Below are 21,256 nucleotides of genomic sequence, written 5' to 3'. Positions count from 1 at the left end.
CAAAAATGGAGGCTCTAACTGCTAGGATAAATGAGGCAGAAGAAAGAATTAGTGATATAGAAGACCAAATGACAGAGAATAAAGAAGCTGAGCAAAAGAGGGACAAACAGCTACTGGACCACGAGGGGAGAATTCGAGAGATAAGTGACACCATAAGACGAAACAACATTAGAATAATTGGGATTCCAGAAGAAGAAGAAAGAGAGGGGAGCAGAAGGTATACTGGAGAGAATTATTGGGGAGAATTTCCCCAATATGGCAAAGGGAACGAGCATCAAAATACAGGAGGTTCAGAGAACGCCCCTCAAAATCAATAAGAATAGGCCCACACCCCGTCACCTAATAGTAAAATTTACAAGTCTCAGTGACAAAGAGAAAATCCTGAAAGCAGCCCGGGAAAAGAAGTCTGTAACATACAATGGTAAAAATATTAGATTGGCAGCTGACTTATCCACAGAGACCTGGCAGGCCAGAGAGAGCTGGCATGATATTTTCAGAGCACTAAACGAGAAAAACATGCAGCCAAGAATACTATATCCAGCTAGGCTATCATTGAAAATAGAAGGAGAGATTAAAAGCTTCCAGGACAAACAAAAACTGAAAGAATGTTCAAATACCAAACCAGCTCTACAGGAAATATTGAAAGGGGTCCTCTAAGCAAAGAGAGAGCCTACAAGAGGTAGATCAGAAGGAATAAAGACCATATACAGTAACAGTCACCTTACAGGCAATACAATGTCACTAAGTTCATATCTCTCAATAGTTACCCTGAATGTGAATGGGCTAAATGCCCCTGTCAAAAGACACAGGGTATCAGAATGGATAAAAAAACAAAACCCATCTATATGTTGCCTCCAAGAAACTCATTTTAAGCCCGAAGACACCTCCAGATTTAAAGTGAGGGGGTGGAAAAGAATTTACCATGCTAATGGAAATCAGAAGAAAGCAGGAGTGGCAAACCTTATATCAGATCAATTAGATTTTAAGCCAAAGACTATAATAAGAGATGATGAAGGAAACTATATCATACTCAAAGGGACTGTCCATCAAGAAGACTTAACAATTTTAAATATCTATGACCCCAACGTGGGAGCAGCCAACTATATAAACCAATTAATAACAAAATCAAAGAAACACATCAACAATAATACAATAATAGTACGGGACTTTAACACTCCTCTCACTGAAATGGACAAATCATCCAAGCAAAAGATCAGCAAGGAAATAAAGGCCTTAAAGGACACACTGGACCAGATGGACATCACAGATATATTCAGAATATTTCATCCCAAAGCAACAGAATACTCATTCTTCTCTAGTGCACATGGAACATTCTCCAGAATAGATCACATCCTCATTCCTAAATCAAGACTCAACAGGTATCAAAAGATTGGGATCATTCCCTGCATATTTTGAGACCACAATGCTCTAAAGCTAGAACTCAACCACAAAAGGAAGTTTGGAAAGAACCCCAATACATGGAGACTAAACAGCATCATTCTAAAGAATGAATGGGTCAACCGGGAAATTAAAGAAGAATTGAAAAAAATTATGGAAACAAATGATAATGAAAATACAACAGTTCATAATCTGTGGGACACAACAAAGGCAGTCCTGAGAGGAAAATATATAGCGGTACAAGCCTTTCTCAAGAAACAAGAAAGGTCTCAGGTATACAACCTATTCCTACACCTAAAGGAGCTGGAGAAAGAACAAGAAAGAAACCCTAAGCCCAGCAGGAGAAGAGAAATCATAAAGATCAGAGCAGAAATCAATGAAATAGATACCAAAAAAACAATAGAACAAATCAACGCAACTAGGAGCTGGTTCTTTGAAAGAATTAATCAAATTGATAAACCCCTGGCCCGACTTATCAAAAAGAAAAGAGAAAGGACCCAAATAAATAAAATCATGAATGAAAGAGGAGAGATCACAACCAACACCAAAGAAATACAAACTATGAACAACTCTACGCCAATAAATTTGACAATCTGGAAGAAATAGATGCATTCCTAGAAACATATAAACTACCACAAACTGAACCAGGAAGAAATAGAAAGCCTGAACAGATCCATAACCAGTAAGGAGATTGAAACAGTCATTAAAAATCTCCAAAAAAAAAAAAGCCCAGGGCCAGACGGCTTCCCGGGGGAATTCTACCAAACATTTAAAGAAGAACTAATTCCTATTCTCCTGAAACTGTTCCAAAAAATAGAAATGGAAGGAAAACTTCCAAACTCATTTTATGAGGCCAGCATCACCTTGATCCCAAAACCAGACAAGGATCCCACCAAAAAAGAGAGCAACAGACCAATATCCTTGATGAACACAGATGCAAAAATACTCAACAAAATACTAGCCAATAGGATGCAACAGTACATTAAAAGGATTATTCACCACGACCAAGTGGGTTTTATTCCAGGGCTGCAATGTTGGTTCAACATCTGCAAATCAGTCAATGTGATACAACACATCAATAAAAGAAAGAACAAGAACCATATGATACTCTCCATAGATGCTGAAAAAGCATTTGACAAAGTACAGCATCCCTTCCTGATCAAAACTCTTCAAAGTGTAGGAATAGAGGACACATACCTCAATATCATCAAAGCCATTTATGAAAAACCCACCGCAAATATCATTCTCAATGGAGAAAAACTGAAAGCTTTTCCGGTAAGGTCAGGAATATTGCCGGGATGTCCATTATCACCACTGCTATTCAAAATAGTACTGGAAGTCCTAGCCTCAGCAATCAGACAACAAAAGGAAATTAAAGGCATCCAAATCGGCAAGAAGAAGTCAAATTATCACTCCTCGCAGATGATATGATACTATATGTGGAAAACCCAAAAGACTCCACTCCAAAACTGCTAGAACTTATACAGGAATTCAGTAAAGTGTCAGGATTTAAAATCAATGCACAGAAATCAGTTGCATTTCTCTACACCAACAGCAAGACAGAAGAAAGAGATATTAAGGAGTCAATCCCATTTACAATTGCATCCAAAACCATAAGATACCTAGGAATAAACCTAACCAAAGAGACACAGAATCTATACTCTGAAAACTATAAAGTACTCATGAAAGAAATTGAGGAAGACACAAAGAAATGGAAAAATGTTCCATGCTCCTGGATTGGAAGAATAAATATTGTGAAAATGTCTATGCTACCTAAAGCAATCTACACATTTAATGCAATTCCTATCAAAGTACAATCCATCTTTTTCAAAGAAATGGAACAAATAATGCTAAAATTTATATGGAACCAGAAAAGACCTCAAATAGCCAAAGGGATATTGAAAAAGAAAGCCAACGTTGGTGGCATCACAATTCCGGACTTCAAGCTCTATTACAAAGCTGTCATCATCAAGACAGCATGGTACTGGCACAAAAACAGACACATAGATCAATGGAACAGAATAGAGAGCCCAGAAATAGACCCTCAACTCTATGGTCAACTAATCTTCGACAAAGCAGGAAAGAATGTCCAATGGAAAAAAGACAGTCTCTTCAATAAATGGTGCTGGGAAAATTGGACAGCCACATGCAGAAAAATGAAATTGGACCATTTCCTCACAGCACACACAAAAATAGACTCAAAATGGATGAAGGACCTCAATGTGCGAAAGGAATCCATCAAAATCCTTGAAGAGAACACAGGCAGCAACCTCTTCGACCTCTGCCACAGCAACATCTTCCTAGGAACAACGCAAAAGGCAAGGGAAGCAAGGGCAAAAATGAACTATTGGGATTTCATCAAGATCAAAAGCTTTTGCACAGCAAAGGAAACAGTTAACAAAATCAAAAGACAACTGACAGAATGGGAGAAGATATTTGCAAACGACGTATCAGATAAAGGACTAGTGTCCAAAATCTATAAAGAACTTAGCAAACTCAACACCCAGTGAACAAATAATCCAATCAAGAAATGGGCAGAGGACATGAGCAGACATTTCTGCAAAGAAGACATCCAGATGGCCAACAGACACATAAAAAAGTGCTCCATATCACTCAGCATCAGGGAAATACAAATCAAAACCACAATGAGATATCACCTCACACCAGTCAGAATGGCTAAAATCAACTAGTCAGGAAATGACAGATGCTGGCGTGGATGCGGAGAAAGGGGAACCCTCCTACTCTGTTGGTGGGAATGCAAGCTGGTGCAGCCACTCTGGAAAACAGCATGGAGGTTCCTCAGAATGTTGAAAATAGAATTGCCCTATGACCCAGCAATTGCACTATTGGGTATTTACCCTAAAGATACAAACGTAGTGATCCAAAGGGGCACGTGCACCCGAATGTTTATAGCAGTAATGTCCACAATAGCCAAACTATGGAAAGAACCTAGATGTCCATCAACAGATGAATGGATCAAGAAGATGTGGTATATATACACAATGGAATACTATGCAGCCATCAAAAGAAATGAAATCTTGCCATTTGCGACAACATGGATGGAACTAGAGCGTATCATGCTTAGCGAAATAAGTCAAGCAGAGAAAGACAACTATCATATGATCTCCCTGATATGAGGAAGTGGTGATGCAACATGGGAGCTTAAGTGGGTAGGAGAAGAATAAATGAAACAAGATGGGATTGGGAGGGAGACAAACCATAAGTGACTCTTAATCTCACAAAACAAACTGAGGGTTGTTGGGGGGAGGGGATTTGGGAGAAGGGGGTGGGATTATGGACATTGGGGAGGGTATGTGCTTTGGTGAGTGCTGTGAAGTGTGTAAACCTGGTGATTCACAGACTTGTACCCCTGGGGATTTAAATATATGTTTATGAAAAATAAAAAAAATAATAAAAAAAAACTGTTGGCAACAAAGCTGCTGCTTCTCCATTTTCTTGATTACAATATTTCCATTGAGAAATCTGCTCTCATCTTTCATTGTACACACAAGGTGTGTGTAATGTTTATCTCGGGTTGCTTTAATATTTTTTTCTTTATCACTTGTTTAAAGTTATTTGATTATGATGTGTTTGGGTGCCCTATTTTCATGTTTCTTATGCTCATGTCACTAAGATTGTAAATGCATGGACTTGTAGTTTTCATTAATTTATAAATTTTTCATCATTTCTTCACATATTTTTCTGTCCCTGCTGACCCCCTTGGTAATGCCAGCTGTATGTATTTGGCCTCTAGGAATATCCCTAAAATTCAGTGATAGTCTGCCCTCTCTCCTCATTTTTCTTTCTCTCTATATTTCATTTTATATACTTTTGATTGTTATACTTCAAGTTTATTAATAATTTCCTCAAATATCTAATATGCTATAAAGCAGTGTCTGTTTCACTTCACATATCATTTTTAATCACTAGTTTGATTGGGCTTTTTTATATATTCCATGTCTCTAACATCCAAATTTTTCTCTAGCGTATATTCAATAAAGTAGAAATTTTTTCTAATAATCGTGCATATTATAGTTCTAACAATTGACTTAATTTTATTTTTAATGAAATCTATTATTATTCCTAAATCATTATTTTTTCCTCTGCTATTTTGAGAATCATTTTAGATTTGCAGAAAGTGACATATACAGGAGAGAGGTCCTATAACTATTTACCCAGTTTTCCCCAATGTTATGTAACTCCTATATTATGCATAAATTAAATTTATAATATACATTTTATATAACTATAATATAATATCAAGACCAAAACTTGGCATTGATTCAATGCTATTTTGTCTTATAGATTCTTATGAGCACAATAATAGTAAAGATACAGAACAGATGAGTTCCCTGTGTTGTCCTTATATAATCATACCTCCCCTATCTCTCCACCACTCCTACCCTTTAGAAACCACTAATTTTTTTTCATCTCTATAGCCTTGTAATTTTGAGAAGGGAATACTACAGTATATGACCATTTGAAATTGACTTTTGACTTAAAACAAAAATTCTCTTGAGAGTCACTCAAGTTGTATAAATCAATACTTTGTTCATTATTATTGCTGAGCAGTATTCCCTGGTATAAACTCATCAATTTTTAAAAATCATTTACCCATTGAGAGACATTCTGGTTGTTTCTAGATTGGGCTATTAAAAATAAAGGTGCTGTCATCATTTGTGTATAGGTTTTGTGTTAGTATTTTTTTTTTTTTTTGTCTGTCTGGGATAAATGCTCAGAGTATAACCACAGGGTTTAATGATAGTTTCATGTTTGGTTGTTTAAGAAATTACCAAAATGATTTTCAGAATTGCAGTGCCATTTTGTATTTCTATAAGAAGTGTATGAGTGATCTACTCTGTTTGTATCCTCTCCAGTGTTTGATGTTGTCAGTATTTTTCAAGTCAGCCATTCTGACAGGAATATAGAGATATCTAATTGTGATTTTAATTTATATTTCCTCAATCACCTAACCATGTTGGACATCTTTTCATGTGTTTACTTACCACATGTATTTCCTCTTTAATGAAATGTCTCTTTATGTCTTTTTTTCCCACTTTGTGATTGGATTATTTTATTGTTTAGCTTTGAGAGCTCATTATATATTCTACTTCTTTGTCAAATATATGGTTTTCAAAGGTTTTCTATCAGAATTTAGTTTGTCTTTTTCATTCCTTTACCAGTCTTTCACAGAGCAAAAGTTTTCAACCTTAAGTCCATTTTTTTTTTCTTTTATGAATCATGCATTTGGTAACATGTTTAAGAATGCTAACCGAGTCCTAGATTTTGGATTGTTTTCCCTCCATTTTCTTCTAAAAGTTTCATATTTTCACATTTTATACTTGAAAGTGTGATCTGTTTTCAGTAAATTTTTGTGTTATGTAAGATTCCTTTTGTCTTTTGCCTGTGGACTTCCAACCTTTCTCTCTGCAGTTGATTTTGTATGGTTTTTATTGATATAATCTTTATCCAGCAACATTTGTTGAAAAAACTATTCTTCTTCCACTGAATTGCTTTCACACCTATGTCAAAAATCAATTACCCATAGTTCTGTATCTACTTCTGGGTTCTCTCTTCTGTTACACTAATGTCTATAACTATCTCCCCACAAATACCATGCATTCTTGACTACTATATCTATATAGTAAATCTTGAAATCAAATATGCTGATTTATCTTATTTTATTCTTCTTTTTCAAATTTTTTTTTTTTTAGTTTAGTTCCTTTGCCCTTGCAAATGCATTTTCATATACTCTTGCCTGTATCTCACAAAAAAGAAACAAACAAACAAACAAAAAACAAACAGGGCACCTGGGTGGTTCAGTTAAGTGTCTGTATTTGGCTCACATCCTAATGTTGGAGTCTTGGATCCATCCCTATGTCAGGCTCCTGCTTAGCAGGGAACCTGCTTCTTCCTCAGCTCCTCTCCCTCTTTTTCTCCCCCTACTCATGCCTGTGAACTCTCTCTGTCTCTCTCTTAAATAAATAAATAAAATATTTAAAGAAAAGAAAAAAAAGAGGAAATATTACAAAGATTTTGATAGAATTTGCATTAAGTCTGCATATCGATCTTGAGAATATTGACTCAATTCCTGTTAAATCCTCCATTCCATGAAAATAATGTATCTCTCCACTTACATAGCTCCTCTTAGATTATATATACTTTTCAATACATAAATCCTATAAATATTTGTTAGTTTTATATATATTTTACTTTATTAGTAATTTTAAATGTTCCTATATTTTTAAGTTTTATTTTTCCTCATTGCTAGTGAACAGAAATTCAGGTTTTGTTTGTTTGTTTGTGTTTTAATCAATTACATATCCTGTGACCTTCTTCTTGAATTCACCTATCAGGTTTCCTTTTTTTTTTTTTTCTTTAGATTCTTTAAGATATCTTACATATACTACTGTGTCATCTACAAAGAAGGACAGTTTTATATCTTCCATTCTAACCTCTGCATGTTTTATCCCCTTGTCTTGTTTTATTTTGCTGTCTGGGAATTCTAATACTTGGATGAATGGGAGTGATGAATGCAGAGATCCTTACTTTCTCCCTAGTCTTATAGAAAGGCATTCAGTCTTTTGCCCTTGAGAATGATGTTAGCTGAAGGTTTTTGTAGTTGTACTTTATCAACTTGAGAATGTTTCCCTCAATTCCCATTTTTCTGTTTATTTATTTATTTATTATCAGAATAGGTGTCAAAGATGTTCTGGTAGTTTGGGGAGATGGCAGAGTAGGAAGAACCTGATCTTACTTCATCCTGCATTTACAATGTAATATCATTCACATATAATGCAATAAACTGGAAAGTGATTCAAGACTGGCAGAACAAAATCCACAACTAAATATAGAGAAGACATTGCATCTGATAGCTTTAAAAAGTCAGAAACAAGGAGGGAGGCTGTTTATAGGAGAGAAGGAGCTCTGTATGTGAATAGAGCAAAGAAGGAGGCCTACACATCGGGAAGCTCACACAGGGAAGACTAATGCCCATGACAATTGACTTTCAAAACCCAAGGGGCTGAATGAGTTCCTAAAACAGTGGGATTTGGAAGCTGGAGATTTAAAAACCAACTGACTCAGAATTGGGCAATCCAGGAGGATGGCAAGCCTTGTGGAAATGCAACATAAAAGAGACATAAGATAAATTTGCATATTTTACATATATGATTGGCACAAAATTGAATAGGACAGAATAGAAAACCCAGAAATGAACTCAGAACTATATGGTCAGTTAACCTTCAACAAAGCAGGAAAGAATACCCATTGGGAAAAGAAGAGTGCTTTCAACAAATCGTGTTAGGAAAACTGGACAGTTACTTGCAAAAGAATGAAACTGGATGACTTTCTTATACTTTACACAAAAGCAGAATATAATGGAAAGTTACTCAGTCATCAAAAAAAAAAAAAAAGAAGGAAATCTTGCTATTTGTAATAACATGGATGGAACTAGAGGGTGTTACACTAGGTGAAATAAGTCAGTCAGAGAAAGACAAATGCTATATGATTTCACTCATGTGGAATTTAAGAAATAAAATAAACAAAAAGAGAGAGAGAGAGACAATCCACCAAGACTCTTTAGAAAACAAACTGCTGGTAACCAGAGGGGAGGTGGGGGGATGGGCAAATTTATTCATGTGATGGGGATTAAGGAGTGCTCTTGTGATGAGCACAAGGTGATGTATGGAATTGTTGACTCACTATATTGTACACCTAAGTCTAATATCACATTGTATGTTAAGTAACAAGAATGTAAATAAAAACTAAAACAAAACAAAACAAAAACACAAACCAAAAAGCAACTTATATTAAGGTTAAAGAAATAAATTATAAATTCAACTTTTTAAAAAAGATTATATTTATTTATTTGACAGAGAGAGACACAGCAAGAGAGGGAACATAAGTAGTAGGAGTGGGAGAGGGAAAAGCAGGCTTCCCGCTGGCAGGAAGTCAAATGTGGGGCTCAATCCCAGGACTCGAGGATCATGACCTGAGCTGAAGGCAGACATTTAACAACTGAGCCACTTAAATTCAACTTTCTTAAAGTTATAGGACGATCCACATTAACCATTGTCTCTTTCATACTGTGTATGTCATAGTAATTTGTGCTTTTTGAGAAACTGACTTTTTTTCTACATTTTATGTTTCAATGTGAACAATTTTTTATAGCATTTTCTCATTATCCTCTTAATGGCTGAAGTGTTTGTTATGATAACACTGTATCAGTCCTGATATTGGTAATTTGGTAATATGTGTATTCTTTCTTCGTCTTCCTTCTTCTTTCTCCCTCTCTGCCCACCATCTCTTTTACAACACACACACACACACACACACACACACACACTTGTTAGAGATTTTTCAATTTTATTAATTCTCCAAATCAACTTTTTCTATAATTGATTAACTTTATGTTATTTTGTTTTCCAAATTCCTGATTTTCTCTTTAATTTTGAAGGGGATTTCAGAAATTAAAAATAATTCTGGATTGACCTTGTTTTCTTTTAGCACTTGAAAAAAATATGAGCCACCTCCTCTGGCCTCCATGGTTTTCTGATGAGAAACCTAGCACTATTCAATTTTTTAATCTCTTGCTACTTAAATCCTGTGTGTGTGTGTGTGTGTGTGTGTGTGTGAATGTCTTTAGTTTTCAACATTTGATTAGATGTTTCCTCACATGGATTTTTTTGGTTTTATGTTGTTTTGGTTTTACCAATCTTATTTTTTTTAAGATTTTTTTAAATTTATTTTTTATTTATTTTTAGCATAACAGTATTCATTATTTTTGCACCACACCCAGTGCTTCATGTAAACCGTGCTCTCCATAATACCCAACAGCTGGTTCCACAACCTCACACCCCCCACCACTTTAAAACCACCAGATTGTTTTTCAGAGTCCACAGTCTCTCATGGTTCACCTCCCCTTCCAATTTCCACCAACTCCCTTCTCTTCTCTATCTACCCATGTCCTCCATGCTATTTGTTATGCTTCACAAATAAGTGAAAACATATGATAATTGACTCTCTCTGCTTGACTGATTTCACTCAGCATAATCTCTTCGATCCCATCCATGTTGCTACAAAAGTTGGGTATTCATCCGTTCTGATGGAGTCCTAATACTCCATAGTGTATATGGACCAAAATCTTCCTTATCCATTTATCCATTGAAGGGCATCTTGGTTTTTTCCATATTTCCATAGTTTGGCAACCATGGCCATTGCTGCTATAAACATTGGGGTACAGATGGCCCTTCTTTTCAATACATCTGTATCTTTGAGGTAAGTACCCAGGAGTGCAATGGCAGGGTCATAGGGAAGCTCTATTATTCATTTCTTGAGGAATCGCTACACTGTTCTCCAAAGAGGATGCACCAACTTGCATTCCCACCAACAGTGTGAGAGGGTTCCCCTTTCTTTACATCACCTCCAACACACGTTTTTTCCTGTCTTGCTATTTTGGCCATTCTAACTGGTGTAATGTGATATCTCAATGTGGTTTTAATTTGAATCTCCCTGAGGGCTAGTGATGATGAACATTTTTTCATGTGTCTAATAGCCATTTGTATATCTTCATTGGAGAAGTGTTTGTTCATATATTCTGCCCATATTTTGATATGATTGCCTGTTTTGTGGGTGTTGAGTTTGAGGAGTTCTTAATAGATCCTGGATATCAACCTTTTGTCTGTACTGTCATTTGCAAATATCTTCTCCAATACCGTTGGTTGCCTCTTTGTTTTGTTAACTGTTTCCGCTGCTGAGCAGAAGCTTTTGATCTGGATGAAGCCCCAAAAGTTCATTTTTGCTTTTGTTTCCTTTGCCTTTGGAGACATATCTTGAAAGAAGTTGTTGTGACTGATATCAAAGAGATTACTGCCTATGTTCTCTTCTAGGATTCTGATGGATTCCTGTCTCACATTGAGGTCTTTTATCCATTTTGAATTTGTCTTTGTGTACGGTGTAAGAGAATGGTCGAGATTCATTCTTCTACATATAGCTGCCCAGTTTTCCCAGCACCATTTATTGAAGAGACTGTCTTTTTTCCACTGTATATTTTTTCCTGCTTTTTCGAAGATTATTTGACCATAGCGTTGAGGGTCTATATCTGGCCTCTCTACTCTGTTCCACTGGTCTATGTGTCTTTTTATGCCAGTACCATGCTGTCTTGGTGATCACAGCTTTGTAGTAAAGCTTGAAATCAGGTAGCGTGATGCCCCCACTTTTATTTTTGTTTTTCAACATTTCCTTAGCGCTTTGGGGTCTCTTATGATTCCATATAAATTTTTGGATTATTTGCTCCAGCTCTTTGAAGAATACCAGTGGAATTTTGATCGGAATGGCATTAAAAGTATAGATCGCTCTAGGCAGTATAGACATTTTCACAATGTTTACTCTTCCAATCCAAAAGCATGGAATTGTCTTCCAGCTTTTTGTGTCTTCTTCAAATTCTTTCATGAGTGTTCTGTTGTTCCTGAAATACAGATGCTTTACCTCTTTGATTAGGTTTATTCCCAGGTATCTTATGGTTCTTGGTGCTATAGTACATGGAAATGACTCTCTAATTTCCCTTTCTGTATTTTCATTATTAGTGTATAAGAAAGCCACTGATATCTGCACATTGACTTTGTATCCTGCCACGTTACTGAATTGTTGTACGAGTTCTAGCAGTTTGGGGGTGGAGTCTTTTGGGTTTTCCATATAAAGAATCATGTCATCTGCGAAGAGAGAGAGTTTGACTTCTTCATTGCCAATTTGGATACCTTTTATTTCTCTTTGTTGTCTGATTGCTGTTGCTAGGACTTCTAATACTATGTTGAACAAGAGTGATCAGAGTGGGCATCCTTGTCGTGTTCCTGATCTCAATGGGAAGGCTGCAAGCTTTTTCCCATTGAGGATGATATTTGCTGTGGGTCTTTCATAGATAGATTTGATGAAGTCCAGGAATGTTCCCTCTATCCCTATACTATAAAGCATTTTAGTCAGGAACGGATGCTGGATTTTGTCCAATGATTTTTCTGCATCGATTGAGAAGACCATGTGGTTCTTCTCTCTTCTCTTATTGATTTGTTCTATCATACTGATTGATTGGCAAAAGTTGAACCAGCCTTGAAGCCCAGGGATGAATCCCATGAGGTCATGGTGGATAAACTTTTTAATGTGCTGTTGGATCCTGTTGGCTAGGATCTTGTTGAGAATTGTAGCATCCATATTCATCAGTGATATTGGTCTGAAATTCTCCATTTTGGTAGGGTCTTTGCCTGGTTTGGGGATCAGGGTAATGCTGGCTTCATAGATAGAGCCTGGAAGTTTTCCATCTGCTTCAATTCTTTTGAAACAGCTTCAGGAGAATAGGTGCTATTTCTCCTTTGAAAGTTTGGTAGAATTCCCCAGGGAATCTGTCAGGTCCTTGGCTCTTGTTTTTTGGGAGGTTTAGGATCACTGCTTCAATCCCGTTACTAGATATCTGTCTATTTAGGTTGTCAATTTCTTCTGGTTCAATTTTGGGAGTCTATAGTTTTCCGTAAATGCATCCATTTCATCTAGGTTGCTTTGCTGATTGGCATATAACTGTTGATAATAACTTCGGATTCTACTTCCTTGGTGTTCATTGTGATTTCCTCCTTTTCATTCATAATTTTATGAATTTGGGCTTTCTCTCTTTTCTTTTGGATTACTGTGGCCAAAGGTTTATCAAACCTTTTCATTCATTCAAAAAAACAGCTTCTAGTTTCATTGATACGTTCTACTGTATCTCTGGTTTCTAGCTCATGGATCTCAGCTCTAATCTTGATTATTTCCCTTCTTATGTGTGGAGTTGGTTTGGTTTGTTGTTGATTCTCCAGTTCTTTTAGGTGTAGAGACAACTGGTGTGTTCTCAATTTTTCACTTTTTTTGAGGGATGCTTGGATGGATATGTATTTCCCCCTTAGGACTGCCTTTGCTGTATCCCATAGGTTTTGGACCAAAGTGTTTTCATTATCATTGGTTTGCATAAATTGTTTCAGTTCTTCTTTGATCTCATTGTTGATCCAAGCATTCTTAAGCAAGGTGGTCTTTAGCTTCCAGGTGTTTGGGGTTCTTTAGAAATTTTCCTTGTGATTGAGCTCCATTTTCAAAGCATTGTGATCTGAGAATGTGCAGGGAATAATCTCAGTCTTTTGGTATCAGTTGAGTCCTGATTTGTGACCCTGACCCTGTATGTAGTCTATTCTGGAGAAGGTTCCATGTTCACTTGAGAAGAATGAGTATTCTGTTCTTTTAGGGTGGAATGTTCTGTATATATTTATGAGGTCCATCTGTTCCAATGTGTCATTCAATGTTCTTGTTTCTTTATTGATTTTCTGCTTCAATGATCTGTCTATTTCTGAGAAAGGAGTGTTAAGACCTCCTACTATTAATGTATTCATATCAATATGACTCTTTATCTTGATTAACAGTTTTCTTATGTAATTGGCTGCTCCCATATTGGGGGCATATATAATTACAATTGTTAGATCATCTTGGTGGATGGTCCCTTTAAGAATGATGTAGTGTCCTTCTGTATCTCTGACTACAGTCTTTAGTTCAAAATTTAATTTATCTGATATGACAATCACCACCCCAGCCTTCTTTTGAGGCCCATTGGCATGATAGATGCTTCTCCATCCCTTCACTTTCATTCTGGGTGTATCTTTAGGTTCAAAATGGGTCTCTTGTAGAAAACATATGGATGGGTCCTGTCGTTTTATCCAGTCTGCAACCCTGTGCCACTTCATGAGCACATTAAGCCATTCACATTGAGAGTGATTATTGATAGATACGTTTTTATTAACACCGTGTTACCTTTGAAGTCTTTCTTTCTGTAGATTGTCTCTTTATTTCTGTTCAGTGCTATTCTTAGGATTTTTCCTCTTTTATAGAACCCCCCTTAATATCTCCTGCAGTATCGGCTTGGTGGTTGTGTAGTCTTTTAAGCCTTGCCAGTCTTGGACATTCTTGAATGTAAGTCTTGCTGGATAAAGCATTCTTGGCTGCATGTTCTTTTCATTTAATGCCAAGAATATATTTTGCCAGCCCATTCTGGCTTGCTAGGTTTCTGTGGACAGGTCTATGTTATTCTGATGAGCTTTTCTCTGTATGTAAGGAGCCTCTTTGTCCTAGCGGCTTTCAAGAGATTATACCTACAATTATGATTTCTCAATTTGACTATGAGGTGCCCTGATGTTTTTTTTAGAATGTTTAATTAGAATGTTTAATTTAGAATGTTTAATTTAGAATGTTTTTTTAGAATGTATAATCTTCCAGCTCTAGTACATGAACGCTGGATCCATTCGCAAGATTGGGAAAATTTTCATGAAGAACTTGTTCCACAATATCTTCTAGACTTCATTCTTTCTCTTCCCCTTCAGGGATTCCAATAATTCTGACACTGGAATGTTTTATGGCATCATTTATTTCCCTGATTCTGTTTTCATGGCTTCTAAGCTGTTTGTTCCAGGCTTTCTCCTGATCCTTTCTCTCTATCTGTTTGTCCTCCAGGTCACTAATTCTATCTTCTGTCTCAGTTACTCTAGCTTTGAGAGAATTTAGATTAGATTGGAACTCATTGAGAGCATTGTGAACCTCAGCCCTGGTAGCTTTTAACTCTGCCCTAACATTGTGAACAGCATCTCTGGTCGCTTTCAGCTTGGCCCTAATCAATTCCATTTGGTCATCCATGGCTTTCTCCAACCTAGCTATTGCTTGGATAATTGTTAGCCTGAATTCTCTTTCCGACGTATTGTCTATGTTGATAGCCATTAGCTCTGTTGCAGAAGGTCCATCCTTTTTCTTCTGTTGGGCATTTCTCCTACTAGTCATTTTGGTGGGAGATGACTGAACAGATGTAGCTGGATGTATCGACCATGGTGCAGTCAAGGTGCACTCTGGAACACTTCTGAGCAATCAGGATTCCCCACCCATATGAGAGAAAAAAGAAAAGAAAAAAGAAAAAAAAGAGAGAGGGAGAGAGACAGGAAAGAAAGGAAAAATGAAGGAGAAGGTTCAGCCCAAATGGGCCCCAACGTAAGATTTATGAAGTATACAAACAAAAACAGACAAACACAAAGATTGATAAAAGTATATGACAAGAGAAAAAAATATGTATATATGCAAATTAAGGAAGAGCCTCGTCAAAAAAAACCCCAAGTGTAAGATTTATATACTATCATGACAAACACAAAAACACAGAAACTTGTGGAAGAAAAAGATGGGAGAGTTCTTATAAATTCTCAGTGTGTACGAGGAAGGCTGTTTTGATTCTTCCTGGATGTATCCTGATATCTTTGTTAAAGGACTCAACTTTCCTAAGATAAAGGGGGATTAAAAATTGGTTTACCTATAGGGGTAGTATTGATTGGAGAAGGGGGATTACTTTGAAGTTTAACTATATATGCATATTAGAAATTAAAAATAAAAAGTAAAAAAAACTAGACTAAACTAAACTAAAATTTAAAAAATTCAAAAAATAGAAATGCAAAAGAAAAACACAGGTGTATGTATCAAAAAGTTCAGGTTAAAATGTTATTATGGAATTTGATGTACTGGACAGCTCACTGTGATGGTAAATAGGTTAAAATATTATCTATATGCTGGGGCACCTGGGTGGCTCAGTGGGTTAAAGCCTCTGACTTCGGCTCTGGTCATGATCCCAGGGTCCTGGGATAGAGTCCCGCATTGGTCTCTCTGCTCACCGGGGAGCCTGCTTCCCTTCCTCTCTCTCTATCTGCCTGCCTTTCTGCCTACTTGTGATCTCGGTCTGTCAAATAAATAAATAAAAATCTAAAAAAAAATTATCTATATAAAAAACATAAATAAATCAGAATAGTGGGAATGAGTTAAAAATAAAAGTTGTCCTATGAGGAGATGTTAAGGGGGAGATGAGATGGCGGGGGGGGGGGGGTAAGAGGAGGCGCCCTTTCAACCTGTACCCTAAAGTGAGCTGATTACCTTCCAATGAACTCTGTTCACCCACAAAATCTGCCTGAGATCAGAATTATACACGTCTGGATCTCTACTGGAGCAGAAAATGGCAGTGGGCAGGTAAAGAAGAGTGGGAAAGTTGGACTGATATCAGAAGATAAACAAAAGGGGGAGGGAGCCACCAGAGGCTACCCATTGGCAAGTAATATCCCAATACTAGAGTGCCCTGCATCTGTGGACCAGCATTAACTCCGAAGTCTGGAAGAAAGCACTCAAAAACAGCAAAGGATCACCAAGGGGAAATTGCTTAAGTCCCCAGACCCAGGACAGCAACCCCTGGTGCAGAGCCAGAGAGAGTGTGGCAGAGAAACCAGGTCTTGGTCCATGAACCACCAGCACTCCTGAGAGTGCGTGGCACACGGCTCCTGTGAGGGGCTGGGAACCTCGCCAGCCAAAAGAAGCACAGCCTTTTTGCAGTCCCCAGGTGACTGCCCTGCCATGCCATCATTGTCCGAGTTGTGCCCCGCACCCTCCCCTGAGAAAGGTGCGCACAGGCACCAGCCCAGTGCTCTTGGAACAGGAAAGACCAGGCACTCCCAGCCCAGGCCAGCGGGAAAAATCTCAGTGTGTTATCGCTGCTTGGAACTTCTCTGGCAGTCTGGAGCTGCCCAGACAGCCCCACTGCCGTGGTTTTGGGTACAAGCAAAAAATTCTGAGTCCCAAGGGACCATGACTGGGAACCTGCTCTTCCAGCAGCCAAGGGGGGATTTATTTGGGCTCTGCAGCCAGACTGAGGCTTCTCTCTGAGAGGGAGGCCAGGGTGCAGTTTGCTTTCCTCTAAACCTACAAAAACCATCAAAAGCGGTCAAGGTGAGAGAGAAAAACAAAAGTCAACAAATATAAAAACCTCCATAGAAAAAAGCCTGCAAAAAACAGTTTCCTCAGAGCACGCCCCCTGGGGGGGGGGGGTGAGAGGACTTAACTCAGAGAACATCATTGACTGAAAACGCCAAGTGGCAGGCCCCTCCCCCAGAAAACGAACCAGGAAAGGAAAAAAAAAAAAGACAAGAGAACAACCACCCCTACTTCATAGGACAATTTTTATTATTAATTCATTCCCACTATTCTGGCTCATTTTTTTTATATAGTTAATCTTTTATTATTATATAGATAATTTTTAACCTATTTACCGTCACAGTGAGAGGTCCAGTAAATCAAATTCCATAAAAACCTTCTAACCTGAACTTTTTGATACATACACCTGTGTTTTCCTTTTGCATTTCTACTTTTTTAATTTCTTTTTTTTTCTAAATTTTAGTTCAGTTTAGTCTAGTTTATTCCTTTTTTAATTTTTATTTTCTAATATTCAAATAGAGTTAAACTTCAAGGTAATCCCCTTTCCTCAATCAATGCCACCCCTATAGGTAAACCAATTCCTAATCCCTCTTTATCTTAGGAATGTTGAGTCCTTTAACAAAGATATCAAGATACATCCAGGAAGAATCAAAACAGCCTTCTTCGTCCACACTGATAATTTATAACCACTCTCTCATCTTTTTTTTTTTTCCACAGTATTTCTGTTTTTGTGTTTGTCCTGATAGTATATAAATCTTACACTCGGTGTTCTTTCTGACGAGGTTCTTCCTTTAATTATATATATATATATATATATATATATATATATATATATATGCAAATATATATATATATATATTTTTTCTCCTGCATATACTTTTATCAGTCTTTGTGTTTGTCTGTTTTTGTTTGTATACTTCATAAATCTTACCTTGGGGCCCATTTGGGCTGAACCTTCTCTTTTATCTCACCTTTCGTTTCTGTATCTCTCCCTCTCTCTTTTTTTCTTTTCCTTTTCTTTTTCCTCTCATTTGGGTGAGGAACCCTGATTGCTCAGAAGCGTTCCAGGGTGCACCTTGACTGCACCATGGTAGATACATCCAGCTAAACGCGTTCAGCCATCTCTCACCAAAAGAACTAGGAAGTGGAATGCCCAACAGAAGAAAAATACGAAAGAGCTAATGCCTATCAACATAGACAATATGTCAGAAAGAGAATTCAGGCTAACAATTATCCAAGCAATAGCTAGGTTGGAGAAAGCCATGGGTGACCAAACGGAATTGATTAGGGCTGAACTGAAAATGACCAGAGATCATATTTTCAATATTAGGGAAGAGCTGAAAGCTACCAGGAATGAGCTTCACAATGTTCTCAATGAGTTCCAATCTAATCTAAATTCTCTCACCACTAGAGTAACTGAGACAGAAGATAGAATTAGTGATCTGGAGGACAAACAGATAGAGAGAAAGGATTAGGATAAAGCCTGGAACAAACAGCTTAGAAGCCACAAAAACAGAATCAGGGAAATAAATGATGCCATGAAACGTTCCAACATTAGAATTATTGGAATCCCTGAAGGGAAAGAGAAAGAAAGAATTCTAGAAGATATAGTGGAACAAGTTCTTCATGAAAATTTTCCTAATAACGTGAATGGAACCAGCGTTCATGTACTAGAGCCGAAAGGTTTTCCCCCCAAAATTACAGAATCTCGAAAGTCCTCGAGACACCTAATAGTAAGAATGAAGAATTATAATTATAGGCAGAACCTCTTGAAAGCAGCTAGGACAAAGAAGATCCTTACATAAACAGGAAAGCCCATTAGAATAACATCAGACCTGTCCACAGAGACCTGGCAAGCCATAAAGTGCTGGCAAGATATATTCAGGGCACTAAATGAGAAGAAAATGCAGCCAAGAATACTTTATCCAGCAAAACTGACATTCAAAATGGATGGAGAGATAAAGAGTTTCCAAGACCGGCAAGGCTTAAAAGACTATGCAACCACCAAGCCGATTCTGCAGGAAATATTAAGGGGGGTTCTATAAAAGAGGAAAAAGCCCAAGAATAGCATTGAACAGAAATATGGAGACAGTCTACAGAAAGAAAGACTTCAAAGGTAACACGATGTCAATAAAAACGTATCTATCAATAATCACCCTCAATGTGAATGGCCTAAATGCGCCATTTAGGCACAGGGCTGCAGACTGGATAAAACGACAGGACCCATCCATATGTTGACAACAAGATACCCATTTTGAACCTAAAGATATAACCAGAATGAAAGTGAAGGGATGGAGAAGCATCTTTCATGCCAATGGGCCTCAAAAGAAGGCTGGGGTAAAGATTCTTATATCAGACAAATTAGATTTTAAACTAAAGACTGTAGTCAGAGATACAGAAGGACACTACATCATTCTTAAAGGTACTATCCACCAAGATGATCTAACAATTATAAATATCTATACCCCCAATATGGGAACAGCCAATTACATAAGAAAACTGTTAATGAAGATAAAAAGTCATATTGATATGAATACACTAATCATTGGAAATCTTAACATGCATCTCTCATAAATAGACAGATCATCCAAGCAGAAAATCAGCAAATAAACAAGAACATTGCATGAAACATTGGACCAGATGGACCTCATAGATATATACAGAACATTCCACCCTAAAAGAACAGAATACTCATTCTTCTCAAGTGCACATGGAACCTTCTCCAGAATAGACCACATACAGGGTCAGGGTCACAAATCAGGACTCAACCAATATCAAAAGACTGAGATTATTCCCTGCACATTCTCAGATCACAATGCTTTGAAAATGGAGCTCAATCACAAGTAAAAGTTCTGAAGGAACCCAAACACCGGAAAGCTAAAGACCACCTTGCTTAAGAATGCTTGGATCAACAAGGAGATCAAAGAACTGAAAAAATTCATGGAAACCAATAAGAATAAAGACACTTTGATCCAAAACCTATTGGATACAGCAAAGGCGGTCCTAAGGGGGAAATACATATCCATCCAAGCATCCCTCAAAAAAACTGAAAAATCCAGAACACTCCAGCTGTCTCTACACTTTAAAGAACTGGAGAATCAACAACAAATAAAACGAACACCACACATAAGAAGGGAAATAGTCAAGATTAGAGCTGAGATTGATGAGGTAGAAATCAGAGATACAGTAGAATGTATCAATGAAACTAGAAGTTGGTTTTTTGAAAGAATCAATAAGATCAATAAACCATTGGCCACAGTAATCCAAAAGAAAAGAGAGAAAGCCCAAATTCATAAAATTATGAATGAAAAGGGAGAAATTACAATGAACACCAAGGAAGTAGAAACAATCATCCAAAGTTATTATCAACAGTTATATGCCAATCAGCTAAGTAACCTAGATGCATTCCTGGAAAACTATAGACTGCCAAAATTGAACCAGGAAGAAATTGACAACCTGAATAGACAGATATCTAGTAACGAGATTGAAGCAGTGATCAAAAACCTCCCCCCAAATAAAGAGCCCAGGACTTTCCAGATTCCCTGGGGAATTCTACCAAACATTCAAAGAAGAAATAACACCTATTCTCCTGAAGCTGTCTCAAAATTGAAGCAGAAGGAAAGCTTCCAGACATTTTCTATGAAGCCAGCATTACCCTGATCCTCAAACCAGGCAAAGACCTTACTAAAAAGGAAAATTTTAGTCCAATATCACTGATGAATATGAATGCTAAGATTCTCAACAAGATCCTAGCAAACAGGATCCAACAGCATGTTAAAAAGATTTTCCACCATGACCTCGTGGGATTCATTCCTGGCTACAAGGGTGGTTCAACATTCACATATTAATGTGATATAACAAATTAATAAGAGAAGAGAGAAGAACCACATGGTCCTCTCAATTGATGCAGAAAAAGCATTTGACAAAATCCAGTATCCGTTCCTGATTAAAACGCTTCAAAGTATATGGATAGAGGGAACATTCCTGAACTTCATCAAATCTATCTATGAAAGACCCACAGCAAATATCATCCTCAATGGGAAGAAGCTTGCTGCCTTCCCAGTGA

Source organism: Mustela nivalis (assembly GCF_964662115.1).
Source record: "Mustela nivalis genome assembly, chromosome: 11".
In the NCBI taxonomy this organism is placed as follows: Eukaryota; Metazoa; Chordata; class Mammalia; order Carnivora; family Mustelidae; genus Mustela; species Mustela nivalis.
Note: the sequence above shows the minus strand (reverse complement) of the source record.